This window comes from Notechis scutatus, chromosome 3, assembly GCF_049901735.1.
Source record: "Notechis scutatus isolate UNSWTSFEM ecotype Mainland chromosome 3, rNotScu1.2, whole genome shotgun sequence".
Classification (NCBI taxonomy): domain Eukaryota; kingdom Metazoa; phylum Chordata; class Lepidosauria; order Squamata; family Elapidae; genus Notechis; species Notechis scutatus.
Window position 1 is genome coordinate 191877395 of NC_142011.1, and position 16404 is coordinate 191893798.

Below are 16404 nucleotides of genomic sequence, written 5' to 3' on the forward strand. Positions count from 1 at the left end.
CCGAGTGTAAATGTGGTGAAAAATGGAACACAAGTTATTTGAGATATTAGTCAACAATTCTGTGTAAGGCCTGGGTATGTGTTCTTGCATAATTATAAATGAACCATTCCAGAATTTTTTAAATCAGTTTATAGTTTGTCCAAGAGTTCCAGTGGGCAATGGAACATATGTTTTATTTCTTGCCTACTATTCATCAAAACAATATGGGTTTTAATTAAATAAACTGCACTGGTTAAAATTTGGCTAATTCCTATAACAATGCTCTCTCCAGCTACCCTGTCCCTTCTCAAAAGGCTGCCCAAACTACAAGCATGTTGTACATGCAAAATTCATCCATCATTTGGGGTTTTATACTTTCTGTTTAACTCTTCTCACAGAACCATATTCACAAGAAATCCTTTTCAGGATTTGTCAAAAACAATTACGGTCTCCCGGTAGATCGTCCTAGCAAAAGTTGATGATAGAATGAAATAAAAGGCCAAAACATCACTCTACATGTACATATACAAAGTTCTAGACAAGATACTGGCTTCTGGATTTTTGACCACAATTGGATTGATATATTCAGTAGTATTTTAAATAGTGTTATATACATTGCATTTATTTGCAACTATCTGTAATCCAACTATATAAGTGATTCTAAATAGCTTATAATGGTAATAAAAAACTGAAATCCAAAATATTATTTTTAAAAAATTAATGGAGTCTTCCAAACTTGCTCCCCAAAACCTGTAAAGAAAATGAAGATATTTAATTGCTTCTTAAATAATCAAATGTTGGGACCCAACCTGATCTCAGCGAGTAACACTGGCAACAAAAATGTCATTTATCAAGTTTCTCACCTTCTGATCTGTGGGCATCTATTTCATGTAGATAATTTAGAATAGTTTCTTTCAGTTTATTTAATTTATCATATTTGTACAGCCTCCATCTCACAAAAGAAGGACAATTAGTTTTCCTCTTGCTGATTTAGTATGTTGTACGTTGTATTGAATATTTCATAGAATGTTTTCAATCTGGTATGAATCCAAAAAGTTGTGTAAGTTTCCTAGCTGGTGTAATATCTCCATCTTGAACGTTAGGGTGCTGTACCCCATTCTTAAAAAAACATTCTTGACTCAGTCATTTCTGAACCGTTGGATAGTTTACAACTTGACATTCATGGTAAGGCTGTTGAAAAGGAGGTTCAATTCCAACTACAGATGAGATGTATTATCAGAATCCCTTTCTCTCTGGATTTAGGGGATAGGACTGAATTGGTTACTCTTGTGGATAAATTTCCAAGTTGGTTACTCTTGTGGATAAATTTCAGGAAGTGATGAAGATTAGATGCATATTTTAAGATTACGGCATACCACAAGAATGCTGCATAACCGTAAGGTTTTTATTATTTAGTCTATGTAGATCTGTCTTTAAGGATGACCTGGAAGCTGTAGTTGGCAGTGAATTGCAGCTACTTGCCTCCTGAATGGAAGTGGTCAGTTCAGCTAAACAACATCTGTTCTGTGCAAGTTGGATTGGTTGCAGATAGAAAGCTGAGCCCAGTTCAGGGTGCTAGTTGCTAATTTATAAACTCTTTTACTCTTGGATCCTTGCTTCATCTGTCTTCTCCAACTAGAATCTGTCTATTTTCTGCCAAATCAGATTAGCCAATGAATCACCTTCAAAGCCAAGCCTTGGTATCATTAGGGGCCTGCACTATTTGTACCTTGTCAAGTCAAAGATAACTAAGTCATTTTTGATCTTTATTTTCTTCTCTTTGTCCTTGATCGTAAGAAAAAATAAATAAATTGAATCTCCCCAACACTGTTGTGAGTTTCCATACATAGCTGGCAAAACCCATTTTCATGTTGGAGTTCTTTGAGAAAGAATTCTGCTTGCACTCCTATAGTTCCACTATCATTCTGAATAACAAGTTTCATGCTGCTCATAGACACCAATATGCCAACAGATACCTTAAGAATAGTTAAATCACTGTTCTATTTTCTTTTCTTTTAATCATTTTAGAAAAAAAAATAGTAAAATAGTAAAAGCAAAGCAACAGCTTTTATTTAGCATCAGGTTTAGTTACAAAAATGCCTCATAATCTTAGATACGTTTCTACAAAGTATCAAAGCGGTACATTGCATTTGAAGCATGCCCACACACACACACACCCAAAATGGTGAAGATAATCAGAAAGGGTTGAAAGTAGGAAGGTGGAAAAATATAAAGGCAACCAAACTCATCAGTTTACCAGTAATCTATGGGCACCCATGTTGAAAACAGACCAGTGGTTCCATGGAAGCCATTTTTAAATTCCACATGAATCAAATTAGCTCCCTGTCTGGAATTAACAGGGCAGCTAACCTCGCCAAAGATACACTATACAGAAGAATATTCTGATACAAATGGGAAACCAAGCATCTAGGTCAACATCCTTTGTATTCTCACAACTTACTCAATGGGAACTTCATATTTATCCTTGTTCTATGGGGCGTAGGATTTCATACATACATACATACATACATACATACATACATACATACATACATACATATACATACACACACAAAAAAACATATATAAAAACTGTCTATAACTGTCTACAACTGTCAAATCTCAAGTAAAGTACTTTGAGTGACAAACTGGATTAGGTATCTGGAAAGCTTAACAATATTTCTTCAGCCATGCTGTTATACCAAACCAACTAAACATTCCAGAGAATGATTATATATGTTTTATTCCTTTACTTGAAGAAATTCAACAAATTTCAGTACACTGAATTCTTTTGTTACTTCTCATATTATCTTACTCAATTTAACTATATTTTCTTCAAGCTTTCTTCAACTGCACATCTCTAAGGAAAGGTCTGAACAAAGCCAAGATAAATTTTCAAATCAAGAGAAGGATACCAATCTTTGGTGGAGAACTATTTTATACAAAATAGTTTCATGAAGATTCAATTGCTTGAATCTCCAGTGGAATAGAAAAAAACCCTATTTGAAGTCTTTCAAAACCACTGCCAACCAAAGCCTGACCTAGAATAACTGGACCTAGAAATTAAAAAAACAAACTTGGTACATTTTGAGAAAGACTTGTGGTTATTATACAAATCGAAAACTAGAAAACCTTATGGTTGCCGTGAAGTGGCTTCTTAGGATCCCAGATTCTTAGTAATAAAACAAGGACAGACCGATATAAAGTGACAAAAACAACATATGCCTTTCTTCCCTCAGTGTAAGAATTTGATCTTCTACAGTGGCTCCTAATTTTCTATCCAACATATACTGACCTTTAAAAATAAATAGCTCTTTATTTAAATTAGGAGGCAAAACACTATCATCACCATGTATTGTCATTTCAAAAACTCTGTATTTAATTTTTTTGCTTTGTTGTATATGAAGATTATTCTTGAGGTAATAAGACAAGAAAATAAATTAGTTCTGTGCTCTCAAGTGCTTCCTGTTCCACACCCAACACTTCCCAAAACATTTTGCCTTAGAATAGAATAGAACAGAATAGATAAAATCCTATACAGTGTTTGATCATGTCATCCATGAACCATAATTTCCATAATACACAGCTTGAAGTTCTTCAAGGAACATCATTTTCCTCCTGGAAATGTGACAAAGTGGAACTCTTTTCAAGTCCCCAAGTCCCCAAGTCTCCAGTGAGAATTCTAAATTTGTATATTTCTTGCATTTTAACTTAAACACAAAGTAAGCTACTCTATGTAGTTAAGTTACATATTGTTCTCTGGGAGAAACACTTGCTATTGAAGAATAGCATGTAAAAATACCTTGTAATAAAATCAATAAAATAGGTAAATAAGGACATTGATCACGTTCCTCATCAAAAAACTGCAAAGGTTTTTAGTTTTTAGCCTCGAAACTGGACAGCTAGCTGTTTGTCTGAAATGGTATAGGGTCTTCTACTTGAGCAGAGGATTGGGCTAGAAGACTTCCATGGTTCCTTACAACTCTTTTATTCTGTTATTCAATTAAAGTCACTGAAATATCTTTGGGACTGGAAGGCTGATAAGTCAAAGGAGGGGACATAACATGGCCCAAGGGAGGAAGGAATGAAAACCCAAGTTCTATTTTCATATGACACATTTGTATCATATCACATACATGTTTTGCCTTGGGTTACTCAATTAACCTAACTACACAGAATATTAAATAATAAATTCACATAAACGAGGAAAACTGTTTACATGAACAGTAAACTAAATGTGGTTGACTAAATAATTATTCATTGTGTTTTAAAAATTGTATTTCCTCTGAAAGACTTCAAAGTTTGTTTTCCCTCAATAAAAATGTTTTCTTTTAAAAAATCAATTGGTTATGTTTAAAAATTACAGCTACCTGCATGTTGTGGCAAATATTTTCAGGCATCAAAAATGACGGTCAACGTTTTATACCTAGATTTAATTTAACTTATTTGGTTTATAATTATTGTTTTTATATTATTGTTTTATTTGATTGTTGTTACTCTTTATGAGATGAACAGCCATACAAATTTGATAAAAGAATAAATTTGAGTATATATACTTCTCAACCTAAGTCATATTTGTAAATTTCTTTCTTTAGAAGCTCTGGCAAAGTACATACATTTATATTTAGCATCTATTTAGTCAGAAACAGTATATAAGATAGAAAGTTATACATGCCTCTTCTTGTAATTCTCTTCCAATACAGATCAAAGAACCTAAAACCTGAATTGGAAGCAGTCTATTTTTGTCTGTTTTTTAACTTACTTTATGAGATGATTGCTAACTTTATCCATGACTCTAAGCCATTTCCAGAAACATCAAATTATAGAAACTCCTATTTTTGATCATTTACGAAACACCAAGTGTTATTCATGTTTCTCAGACAACAAAAAACAAATCCACTTGAACTACTCACAGATTATCAGTGACTTTTAATAACTTTTGAATAGATCAATTAACTCCAAAAATAAATGTCTGCAATTTCTACTACCAGCATTACACAACAGGTATTTGTGAAATAATGTATCATCACTTTTATTTCCCTTTCTTTCTCCCTAAGCATATCAAGCAAGGCAGCCAACAATCCACAGAAAGACAGTATAGTATAGTGATTATTAATTGGACTAGAACTCAGGAGACTGAAGTTCAAATTCAGCTCAGTCACTGAAATGCACTGAGTAACTTTGGGGCAGTCTTACTCTCAGTGCAATCTACTTCACAGGATTATTTTTATGGAATAAAGTAAAACTTGATAGCTTCATGTAAATGGTCTTCAACTCCCAGAAAATAAAATAGGTAGGGCTATAAATCTAACAAATTAAGAAATAAATGCCACAACAACTGATTGTTAAAATACTGGCAATGAATTCAAGATTGGATTATTTGTCTTCCTGTCACTGGCAGTTTGTGGATGGAGAGAAGGGATTCAACACTCCCTAAATTCTGTCAAATAACTCATCTGCCTGCATGGTATTCCTCAACGTTTATGGAACTGGACACTTCCCTCTTTTTCTGCCACCCAATTCAGTGGATTCATGGACCACAATTTGCTTGCATGGAACTGACTCGATGATAGATAGATAGATAGATAGATAGATAGATAGATAGATAGATAGATAGATAGACAGACAGACAGACAGACAGACAGACAGGAGAGAGAGAGAGAGAGAGAGAGAGAGAGAGAGAGAGAGAGAGAGAGAGAGAGAGAGAGAGAGAGAGAGAGACAATATGAATGAAAATGAATCTTGTCCACTAACAAATTCATTGGCCTATGAGATATTCACCATATTCTCACCCAAAAACAGCTCTAGGATGTTTATAAATTAAATACATAACTAAAAGTGACAAAAAAGAAAACCACCTAAAGTGATTTAACAGGTAATTGTTAGTCAATAATCACCCAGATTTCCCTAACTCCAATGTTATATTTTAGGCTTCCAGCCTTGCAACACCTACTTAGTAGTATTTTATAAGATCATCTCTGTTACTGTCAACACTCTGAATAGCAAATCATGAATTAACTTAATAGAATTGCTTACTTTAGTTTAAAAAAAAGTAAAACGTTTCCCTGTTCAGTTGTGTCCAACTCTAGGGGGCACTGCTCATCTCTATTTCCTAGCCAACGATTGTCCAAAGATACTTCTGTGACCACGTGGCCAGCATAGTTAAATGCCAAGGTGCATGGAGCATTACCTTCCAACCAAATTAGTACCTATTTATCTACTCGCATTTGCATGTTTTCAAACTGGTAGACTGGCAAGAGCTGAGGCAAGAATGGGAGCTCACCCCATCATGCAGTACCTGGGTGTCAAACTGCTATCTTCCAGTCAATGAGTGGAGCATCTTAATTGCTAGCAAGAAATATTAAACTGATACAGAAGTAACAGCGAGCTAAAAGATCTTGTAAATGAGATATACATAAGCCTGTATTATACAGATGAATCTGTGGCATCTAAATGAAAAGCAAAAAGAAGCAGTAACTGTTAAGTAGTGAACACTACCTCAAATCCCTAAAGCTAAAGCAGAAATGCTAATATTCCTCAGGTATGACTCCTAAACATGAATGAATGCCTGTTCTCAGACAAAACAAATGAGAAGTAGCTGATACTTCTGAATGGCCAGAGGAAATGGTTTATACTCACAGTAACTCTCCGTGATAAATATTTCCAAGATTGTAATCTGGCACCGAATCAAATTCCAGGTAGGAAATTTTGGTTCAGATTAAGTCCTGTGGATAGATAGGAAAAAGAAAGAAAGAAAAAAAGAGACTTGGCTACCTGGTTCTGGATACCGTCTGCTTCACCAAATCATTTTCTCAGAGGTTCAAAGCATTTTATATTACATGACTTCTAAGCAATACAATTTTTGCAGGAAAAAAAAAAGAAAAATACTCAGCCAATTTAGACACAATTTTCAAGCTAATTCTATGGCACTGGTATAAGTAGGGGGAAATCTTCAAGCAGATTAGTTAAAATCCAAATCATACAGAAGCATAAAATTACACACTTGATCTCAGACACTGATAGTTTGGCCAAAACAAGACCAGTTTGGTTTAGCCAGCCAAGCTGATCCACCCATTTCTTATTGCACAGGACAAGTAAATTAAAAATTAATCAAAGGTCCACACCCAGATCTACTCTATTTAAAAGCGTCTCATTTTTAATTATAATTTGTCTCATTTTTTTTAATTAATCTCAATTTGCTAATGAAGCAACTCACTGTGATTTTGTCAAATTAATAGCTCTATTCCTCATAAATAAAACTGAAATAAAGGCCTACTACAGCAAGCTGTTGTGATAGCGAAGAACATAATGAGAGGGTGGGCATTCAAATGGCAAACACAGATCACCATAAGGAAGTCTGAAGTCTGAATTGCACATTGCAATTTATTTTGCTCCAGCCATGTATTTATATTCTAATGTGATCTTAGCAAAAGCACATTGACCAGGATCCAAATCCTAAAGTTTTAGGAATGACTCAATGAAAACTAAGAAAAAAAGGGGGAGGGTATAGAGAGGTTGGTACTTACCTGATACGCCCGTTCTCTGTGAGCTGTGAAGAGCATCTAGAAGTGGGAGATGCTTCAGTCTCTTCTGGAAAGGCTGGGCTTAAAACTCCGGGACGCTCCTCCTCCTCCACGGGACACCTCCCCAGCGTCCCCCAGTTTTGCGAAGACTGAGTGCCAAAGTCCGGAACTCATCACCTAATCTAGATCCCTGAACGGAACGGAACCCCACCAAACGGAAAGAAATGGGTGGGGCTGCATGCTCTTCACAGCTCACAGAGAACGGGCGTATCAGGTAAGTACCAACGCCCTTTCTCCCATGAGCTGTTCAGAGCATCCAGAAGTGGGACATACCAAAGCTTGGCCTGTCCTTAGGGAGGGACTCCCTCTGGATCGAAATCAACTCCTAAACTCTGTGGACCCTCTGCAGGACTCTTCTGCCAAATGAAGCGTCTGCTGAGGCATAGACATCAATTTTATAATTTCTGACAAAGGGCGATGGTGAAGCCCAAGTTGCCGCTCTGAAAATTTCGTCTATGGAAGCCCGTGTGGCCCATGCTGCTGATGTTGCCGCACTCCTTGTTGAGTGGGCTGTAATGCCCTTAGGAACTGAGATGGACTGGCATTCATAACTTTTAGCTATGGTGGCTCTCAACCATCTACCAATGGTCGTCGATGACACCTTGTGTCCTAAAGTGGATGGGTTGAAGGATAGGAATAGAGCCTCAGATTTTTGAAATGCCGCTGTGCGGTCTAGATAGATGATTAACGCCCTTCGAACGTCAAGTCGATGCCATTGATGCTCCAGTCTATGAGATGGTTTCGGACAAAAATTTGGAAGCACCAACTCCTGCGCTCTATGGAAGACTGAATTTACTTTAGGGGTGAACGATGGATCCAATCTGAGAACCACTCTGTTCGCATGAAACACGCACAGGTCCTTTCTCATTGACAATGCTGCCAATTCGGAAATCCTCCTTGCTGATATGATCGCAATTAAGAAGACCACCATATATGTCAGGAATTTGAGACTAGCGGTTCTTAAAGGCTCGAACGGGCCAGTTGTTAGTGCAGCTAACACCTTGTTGAGCTCCCAAGTCGGATAGCGGTGAATTACAGGAGGTCGTAAGTTTGCAGCACCCTTAAGAAAGCTGTGGACATGTGGATGGTGCGCTATGGAACGAAGGTCACCCCAGGATATCACCGAGGCTAAGGCCGCCACCTGTCTGCATAAAGTATTTGGAGATAGGCCCTTGGTCAACCCCTCCTGTAAAAAGTCCAATAATTGTCCTATTGATGGGGCGGTTGGGTCAATCTTAGACCTCCGGCACCAGCGACAGAAAGCGGACCACGTGGCCTTGTATATACGATTTGTTGAGGACCGTCTGGATGCTTGTATGGTGGCAATGGCATCCTCTGAAATCTGTTGGGTCCTTAAACGGCTCCGCTCAACCTCCATAGGGCTAGGCTGAGCCATTGTGGGTCTGGGTGAAGTACTGGCCCTTGCGAGAGGGAAACCCTCGATGGTGGAATTTTCCAAGGTTGTTCTCTCGACAGGTCCTGTAAGTCCGCGAACCACGTTCACCTGGCGACCAATATCAATTCTGCTCGTTCCTCCAATAACTTCTGTATCAACCTGTGTATTACAGGGAGTGGAGGAAACGCATATAGAAGTTCAGGAGGCCACTGACATCGCAGGGCGTTGACGGCCTCTGCCTCCTGAGTCGGGTACCTTGAAATATACCGGGGCAATTGGGTGTGAGGTAAGAGGCAAATAGATCGATCACCAGTTGCCCAAACCTCCGCACTGCTTCCTGGAAGAAAGACGGGTGTAGGCGCCACTCTGTCTGATCTATCGTGGCCCTGCTGAGCCAGTCCGCTTGTGTGTTTAAGGCCCCTGCTATGTGCTCTGCCTTGAGCGACAACAGATTGGCCTCGGCCCATTTGAACAACCTGGCCGTCTCCAGCATCAGAAGTTTGGAGTGGGTACCCACCTGTCTGTTTACGTGGGCCTTGGTTGTGATATTGTCTGTCAAGACCAGAACGTGGCGTGATTGGAAAAGGGGTAGAAAACTGCGTAACGCCAGATGAACTGCTCGCAGCTCCAACAGGTTGATGCTTTGTGATTGTTCAGAAATAGTCCAAATTCCTTGTGCAGTGTGGGATTGGAAGTGAGCTCCCCATCCTACCAGGCTGGCATCGGTTGTGATCGTTGCCCTGCAAGGTTCCTTGAAAGGACACCCCTTGTTTATCATGTTTTCCGACCACCAGCAGAGCGATCGGAGAACATTGTGTGGTACCTTTATCCAGACGTTGGAAGTGGCTCTTCCGGATCGCTGGAAAGGTAGCAGGAACCATTGCAGATCTCTAGAATGGAATCGAGCCCAAGGCACAATGGAAATACAAGAAATCGGTTTCCTTAACAGTTGAGACAGAACTGCCAGGGAAACCCTCTTTAAGGCTCTGATCTCTCTGGCCAAAGACTGGATACTATTCAACTTGTCCTGAGAGAGAAAAACCTTGCCCTCCACGGTATCTATCACTGCCCCTAAATAAACTAGCCTAGATGAAGGGATCAAATGGCTTTTATCCCAATTTATGGAAAAGCCGTGACCTTGAAGGGTCTCCAGAGTAATCTTAGTATCCAAATTTGCTTGATGTCTGGAAGATGACAAAATTAAAGTATCATCCAGATAACATTGTAAACGAATAGATTTGATCCCGAGGGATGAAGCCAAAGCCGCTAGGACCTTGGTAAAAGTCCTAGGGGCCGAAGCCAGACCGAATGGTAGGGCGATACATTCGTAGTGCCGATCACAATAGTAAAATCTAAGATATTTGCAGTGAGCAGGTCTAATCGGTATATGTAGATAAGCCTCTGTCAGATCTATAGAGGTCAGGACATCGTTCTCTCTGATGCTGAGCAGAATGGACTGGAGAGTAGTCATTTTGAATTTTCAATAAACCAATGATCTATTCAGACGTTTGAGGTCTAGAATTGCCCTCCAGCCCTCCGAACTCTTTGGGACCACAAACAATAGAGAGTAACAGCCTTGACCCCGTTGTTCAGATGGGACCTCTCTAATGGCCCGAATATGCAGAAGATGATTGATAGCCTCCTGCATCAACGCTCTCTTAATGGGGTCCGTAGATCTAGGGCTCCTAATGAAAAAGTTTTTGGGGGGGAGGATTGAAACTCTAGCGCCAAACCAAACCTAACAGAGTCCCTGACCCACGCATCAGAGGTGGAGCTGTCCCATTGATCAGCAAACAATTTTAGCCGCCCTCTAATGGGAGCTGCTGTCAAGGACTCACTTGGGGCGATGAAAAAAATCAGTCTCTGGTACCTCTGGGGTTTCTTCTGTTTTGGCCTCCCCGCTGACCTCTATCGGAAGATTCCAACCTATCCTGTCTAAAACTGGGCCTGTAGCCTGATGTTCTCTGCGATCTGGGAACGTATGGGCCTTGATAGTAGGGCCGAAAGGAGTCCCTTCGAAATGACTGGAGCGTTCTGTTTTCAGACCTCCGAAAAAGAGGGGGGGCACTTTTTTCTTGTTTCTATTCTCAATAAGCAGGGGCTCCAAGACACTGCCAAATAATTTATCCCCCGATATTGGGGCTGATGCCAGCTTGCATTTATGCTTGGTATCTGCCTGCCAATGTCTGAGCCACAGCAGTCTCCGTGCTGATAAGTGAGATGCTATGGCTCTAGACGAGAATTTGACTGCATTAAATGCAGCGTCGGCAGAGAATTCTGCCGCTGCAATAATCTTAGCAATGTCCTGGTGGGCTCTGACATTTGATGCCGGCAATATATCCCTCAAGTGGAAGATCCATCGTCGGGAGGATTGTGTAAAAAAGGACGCAGCTGTAACTGCCCTAATGGCCCAGGCATCAGAAACATGCGCCCTAGAGTGCCAACTCTGCTCTCTTTTCCTCCGGTCTCAGGGCTTCCTTGGCCTCAATGGGAAAGGTTGAAGAAGAGGCCAGTGCCACAATGGGCTCATCCACCTCCGGCGTTTTGAGAAAATTTGAAAACTCTGGTGCCAAATTATAATATCATTTATCGTACCCTGTTGGGGCTGGGTAGGCTGCTACTGATGCCCATTGATTTTGTACTAATTCAGCAAACATATGAGGGACAGTAATAGTTTCTGCCTCATTAGCCGGTTGTGAGAATATTAGATTCTCGGATTTGTCCTGAGACCCTGTTGACAATGGATGAGGCCTTGATGTGCCTAGTTTAGCGATGTTCTTTGCTTTGAACAGTAAAGATTTAAAGAGGTGCGGACGAAAAAGGCCAGAAAAGGTACATTGGTCCGGAATGAGGCCTTCGTCATCCAACATTCCTCGTTCTTGTGGGTCAGCCTCTGACAACCCCAAGTCCATCTGATGGATCGACCCCACCTCCATGGGAACATCCTGGTCATCCTGTTATTATTATTGTTGTTATTACACATACACATACGCATACATATACATATACATATACATATACATATACGTGCCCATATCTACATGTAAAACTGTGTATATGGGAAACAGTATCTAAGGGTCCCCAACAAGGGAAACCAGCTATACAGGGCCTGGATGGATCCTTTCCTGTCAAAAACGTCCCGCTGTTTGAAATGGCACTTGCGGCTTCACTCCAATGTAATGATCCAAAAGAAATTGCAAAAGGAAAAAATTCCTGTTTAAGGACTAGCCTGCTTATCCAACGCCAGCAAGATAAAAGAGAAATAATGCCAGGGAAGTGGAGTGGGAAGGTACTTGCCCCAGTCCCCAAAAAGGGAAACCAGCGGGGAATGGTGCCTGTGATATTTAGGCGCGAACTTGAAGCCAGTCGTTGAAAATGGTGGGAAGGCAGAATCTCCGGTGTTAATTGCCTGAGCAGTTTAACGAGCCGCTGCTGCTGACTCTCTAAATTGTCAAATAAATGATCCTGTCAGTCGAAACGGCAAGGAGAAGTGAGCCACGGCTGCGAGTGCTCTGCCAAGATCACAGAGATAAGACGATCGGGGATTAGATAAGCTAATTGCCTGAAGCGGCCGTCTCAGGCTACCTGCGGAGTGGCAGGCTCCTCCAGCCACAAAGAACTGCTCTCAAACTGATCGGGGGGTGACCTAATAGAGCCACAAGCCTTGAAATCGCCAAATTAATTGGGGGAAAATTTACAAGCCGAATTAACCCAAGAGCAAACCTGAATTTTGACTAGCTGAATCAGAAAACCATTCCAGTCAGGGAGTGCACAACCTCTTACCACGAAGGCTAAGCTAAAACTGGGGGACGCTGGGGTGGTGTCCCGTGGAGGAGGAGGAGCATCCTGGAGTTTTAAGCCCAGCCTTTCCAGAAGAGACTGAAGCACCTCCCACTTCTGGATGCTCTGAACAGCTCATGGGAGAAAGGGAAATTCTATGCCAGGGATGATTAAAGAATGACTCCAAGATAAAACTATTGATGACACAATGCTTTGATTCAAACCAACATAGATTAGTGCACACCACTCTGTTTACTGCTTGTTGATTTTACTTTCTGAAGTCAGTCTGTGAGAGTATCATCAAAAATTGTGTTGTGAACACAGTTTTGTAACTGAAAAGCCATACATTTTCCAAAAAACTAAATGGAAAGAATGGAAGGGGAGATGAAAGAAGTCTTCAGCACAGCTCTACTGAACAGAATGCCTTGGTAAGCTATGGAATTTGCTGTCACAAATATTAACAATGCCTGTAAAATCGCATTCCTTTCAAAAGAGATTAAGTTAATTAATTGAATATAAGGATCAATAGATACTAGTCATGATGGCTGTATGTCATGTTATTTACCAAAACAAGTATACCTTAGAACTTTTAGAGTTGTATAAGCTTGAACCACATTTGAAAGAAGTGAAATTTAGCCCCTCAATCTCTTGTTCGTAAACCAGCCCAATATTTAGATTTACATGTGAACCTTTTAAAAAAACTGCAATTGCTTTAAGAGTCCCATTAATGAATTGTCCCGATAAAGTAGTTGCATATATTTTTTCCAGATACTTTTTTTTTTTTTTTTTGGAAACCTGAAATAGACAGCCATTCCAATAAACCACAGAGAGTGATTATGTTCATTGTAGGTCTGAATACTTGTTTTCATTCATTTTTAAAGCATGCAGACTTCTGCTGAAGATTAATTATGTGGCATTCATTATGGTTAAGAAGATAAACTAGGGTTGGGGAGTCTGGTTCAGGTACAACCATAGCCTGGTTGTTAGGAATTTGTTCTTTCATCCTTGTCTATCTCATAAGATCTCTGGGACAATGATGACAGATGGGATGACTATCTATGTCAGCTTAACCTCTCAGAAAAAGGCAGACTGCGTATATAATAAATAAATCTGAGTGGAGAACTATTATTATGCTCCTGACCTTCCTGTGATTTTCTTTAGTGTTCAGTTGGCTAGATTACAGATGTGTGCATGTGCACACATATATGCGCACACAGTCAACAATTTTAAATTTTGTCCCCTATATATTTTTTATTTGATTTATGTCATGAAAACTGAATGATAAATGAAAAGTTGCCAGTGTAAAACTAATCAGAGTAAAATAAAAAATATATAGTCCTCATTTTAACAACAACTCCATCTTAAGCAATGTGGTTAAGCACAACATCACATTGTCATCTCAGGTAACCACTTCACTTCCCATGGTCATTAAGTGAGACATCACGTGAACACAATTTGCTATTTTATTGCCAGATTCTCTATTGTCTGAAACTAGCTGTGAAGTACACAAAGGGATATCATTACCTCAGAAGACTGTGACAGTCCTGAACACCCATCTACTGCAAAGGTACCTGAATCTCAATCCTGTGAACAAGACACTAATGGTCATAAGTGCAAGGACTGATCATAAAGTCATGTTTTAGCACTGTCATAACTTTGAAGCATCACTAAGCAAAGCAGTCTTCAAATAGCAATAGCACCTAGCACTAGCAGTTAGACTTACATAATGCCTCATAATGCTTTATAGTACTCTCTAAATTGTTTACAAAATCAGCATATTGCCTACAAAAATCTGGGCCCTCATTTTACCACCTTGGAAGAATGGAAGGCTGAGTCAACCTTAAGCTGGTGAAGATCAAACTCCCTGGAAGTGAGTTGAATTAGCCTGCGATATTGCATTCTAACCACTGCACCACCAAAGCTCCAAGTGAAAACTACCTATATATTCTATCTCAAAAATATAATATTCTCTCAACTATTCAATTTTTTTTTAAAAAAGTGGTAGTACCAGGATAGTTTGAGATAAAAAGGGGGAAACTGAACTACAAGTAAGCTGTGAGAAATAAATGTCTATTTTTTCCTCGTTTAATCTGATCTTCCAATCTAAATAATCTTTTCTTATGTTTTTATTAACTGTTCTTAGCTATGTAAGGAAGAAAATCAAGTACAGATGCTATTTCACTCATTCCACCTACCATTCTGACTAACCAAAGTGTGAAACTATTATGGCTTACAATGCATTTGGATTAGAGTACATTCTCCTAATGTTGTTGAACCACAGTTGCTAGCCTCCCACAATACTGACCATGCCAACTGAGAGCAATGAAAATTTCAATTGAGGAATACCAGGGGAGGCACAAATTGGGCTGTAAACCACGTAACTCAATTTCAAAACATATGCAAAGTAAGTGCCTTGGTAATGTTTAGACACTGATTTCCAAAATTTCTATCTTTTAAATTAAGTGCGAAATAATGGATTTCCATAGTTACGAAGATCAGCTCTTGTGGAATCAGTGTGTTATCAGTGAATTGGTTATCTAATATATCAAGACTATTACTATCAGCATGTCTTTTTATGGATTTAGATACATAAAGTAAGAATAACTACAGGCAATAGGTCTACAAATTATTCATCCTGGAGAGATCCCAAAGCAATCAAAGAGCAGAGGAAAAGAAGACTGCTTTGTTAGTCCTAAGAGGAAAAAAATTGGGATATTTCTGCCGGACACATTTGAAGATAAGATTCCAGGTCCAGATGCCACCTACAGAAACCTAGGAAGAAACCTTCAGATTGTTTCAAAATATAGTAATCAAACTGCAAACTGTAATATGGCAAATGATTTAATTACTAAATTTAATGTAATTATAATTGAATTTAACTATCCTATTTTGAAAAACGGGTGCCTCACTGGAAGGAAAAGTGGCATCTAACCCTAAAAACAAGGAGGGAAAAGTTATGCACCTCGCTATATACAGATGATCCTAGGTACGCGCACATGAAAATATGTAGCTTCAATAAATCTTGTAAAACCAACAGCATCTTCCACACTTTCCACAAAGGACACTATCTGGCAAATACCAGACAGCTGTCAATATGGAACGATAGCTTTAATACCTTTTTTTTTAGAATTTATAAATGAGCATGTCACCATATCATTAAAATAAAGAAGTATCTCAACATATCCAACAAACAGCAAACAGAAAACCCATCATGTCAAGCTTTGGACTCTAAAATGGCTAAAACCTCAACTTTAGATACCTGAAATCTTCATATTAAAAATTAGGGAATTGTGTTCTTATCTGCCTACTATATTCTTGAGGTATACTGTAAAAGAAGCAAAAATCTCAATAGTATCTCCTCAGCAATTACACAAAGAAAAAAGAAATACATGTTTTTCATTCATTCATTCATTCATTCATTCAATTCTCAGACACAACGTACTACCATTAATACCAGGATACATATTCCTTTCTGGACTTAGAGCTGCATTTAGCCTTTGACAGTCAAGTAAGGCCAACATTCCAAACAATAATAGGCAGGAAAACATACAAAACAAAATGTAATCAACCATAATTAACTGTATTAAATCATATTTTAAAAAATTGTTATGTTTATAGATCAGACTTCAGTTCTCCTTTTGTCACACGCTGATTATAAGCCATCTT

General features: G+C 39.1%; 1 protein-coding gene across 12 annotated transcripts in view; it reads right to left on the reverse strand.

The window, feature by feature from the left end:
* Positions 1 to 16404, reverse strand: part of TRPS1 (transcriptional repressor GATA binding 1) — a 272585-nt gene that overhangs the window by 216059 nt on the left and 40122 nt on the right. For 5 of the 12 annotated variants that reach the window (XM_087962113.1, XM_026689706.2, XM_026689714.2 and 2 more), the window contains exon 2: positions 6619 to 6704. The exons of the other annotated variants lie outside the window; for them this stretch is intronic. The gene's annotated coding sequence lies outside the window, so the exon portion shown is untranslated. The remainder of the gene's footprint in view (positions 1 to 6618; positions 6705 to 16404) is intronic. 12 annotated transcript variants of the gene reach the window in all.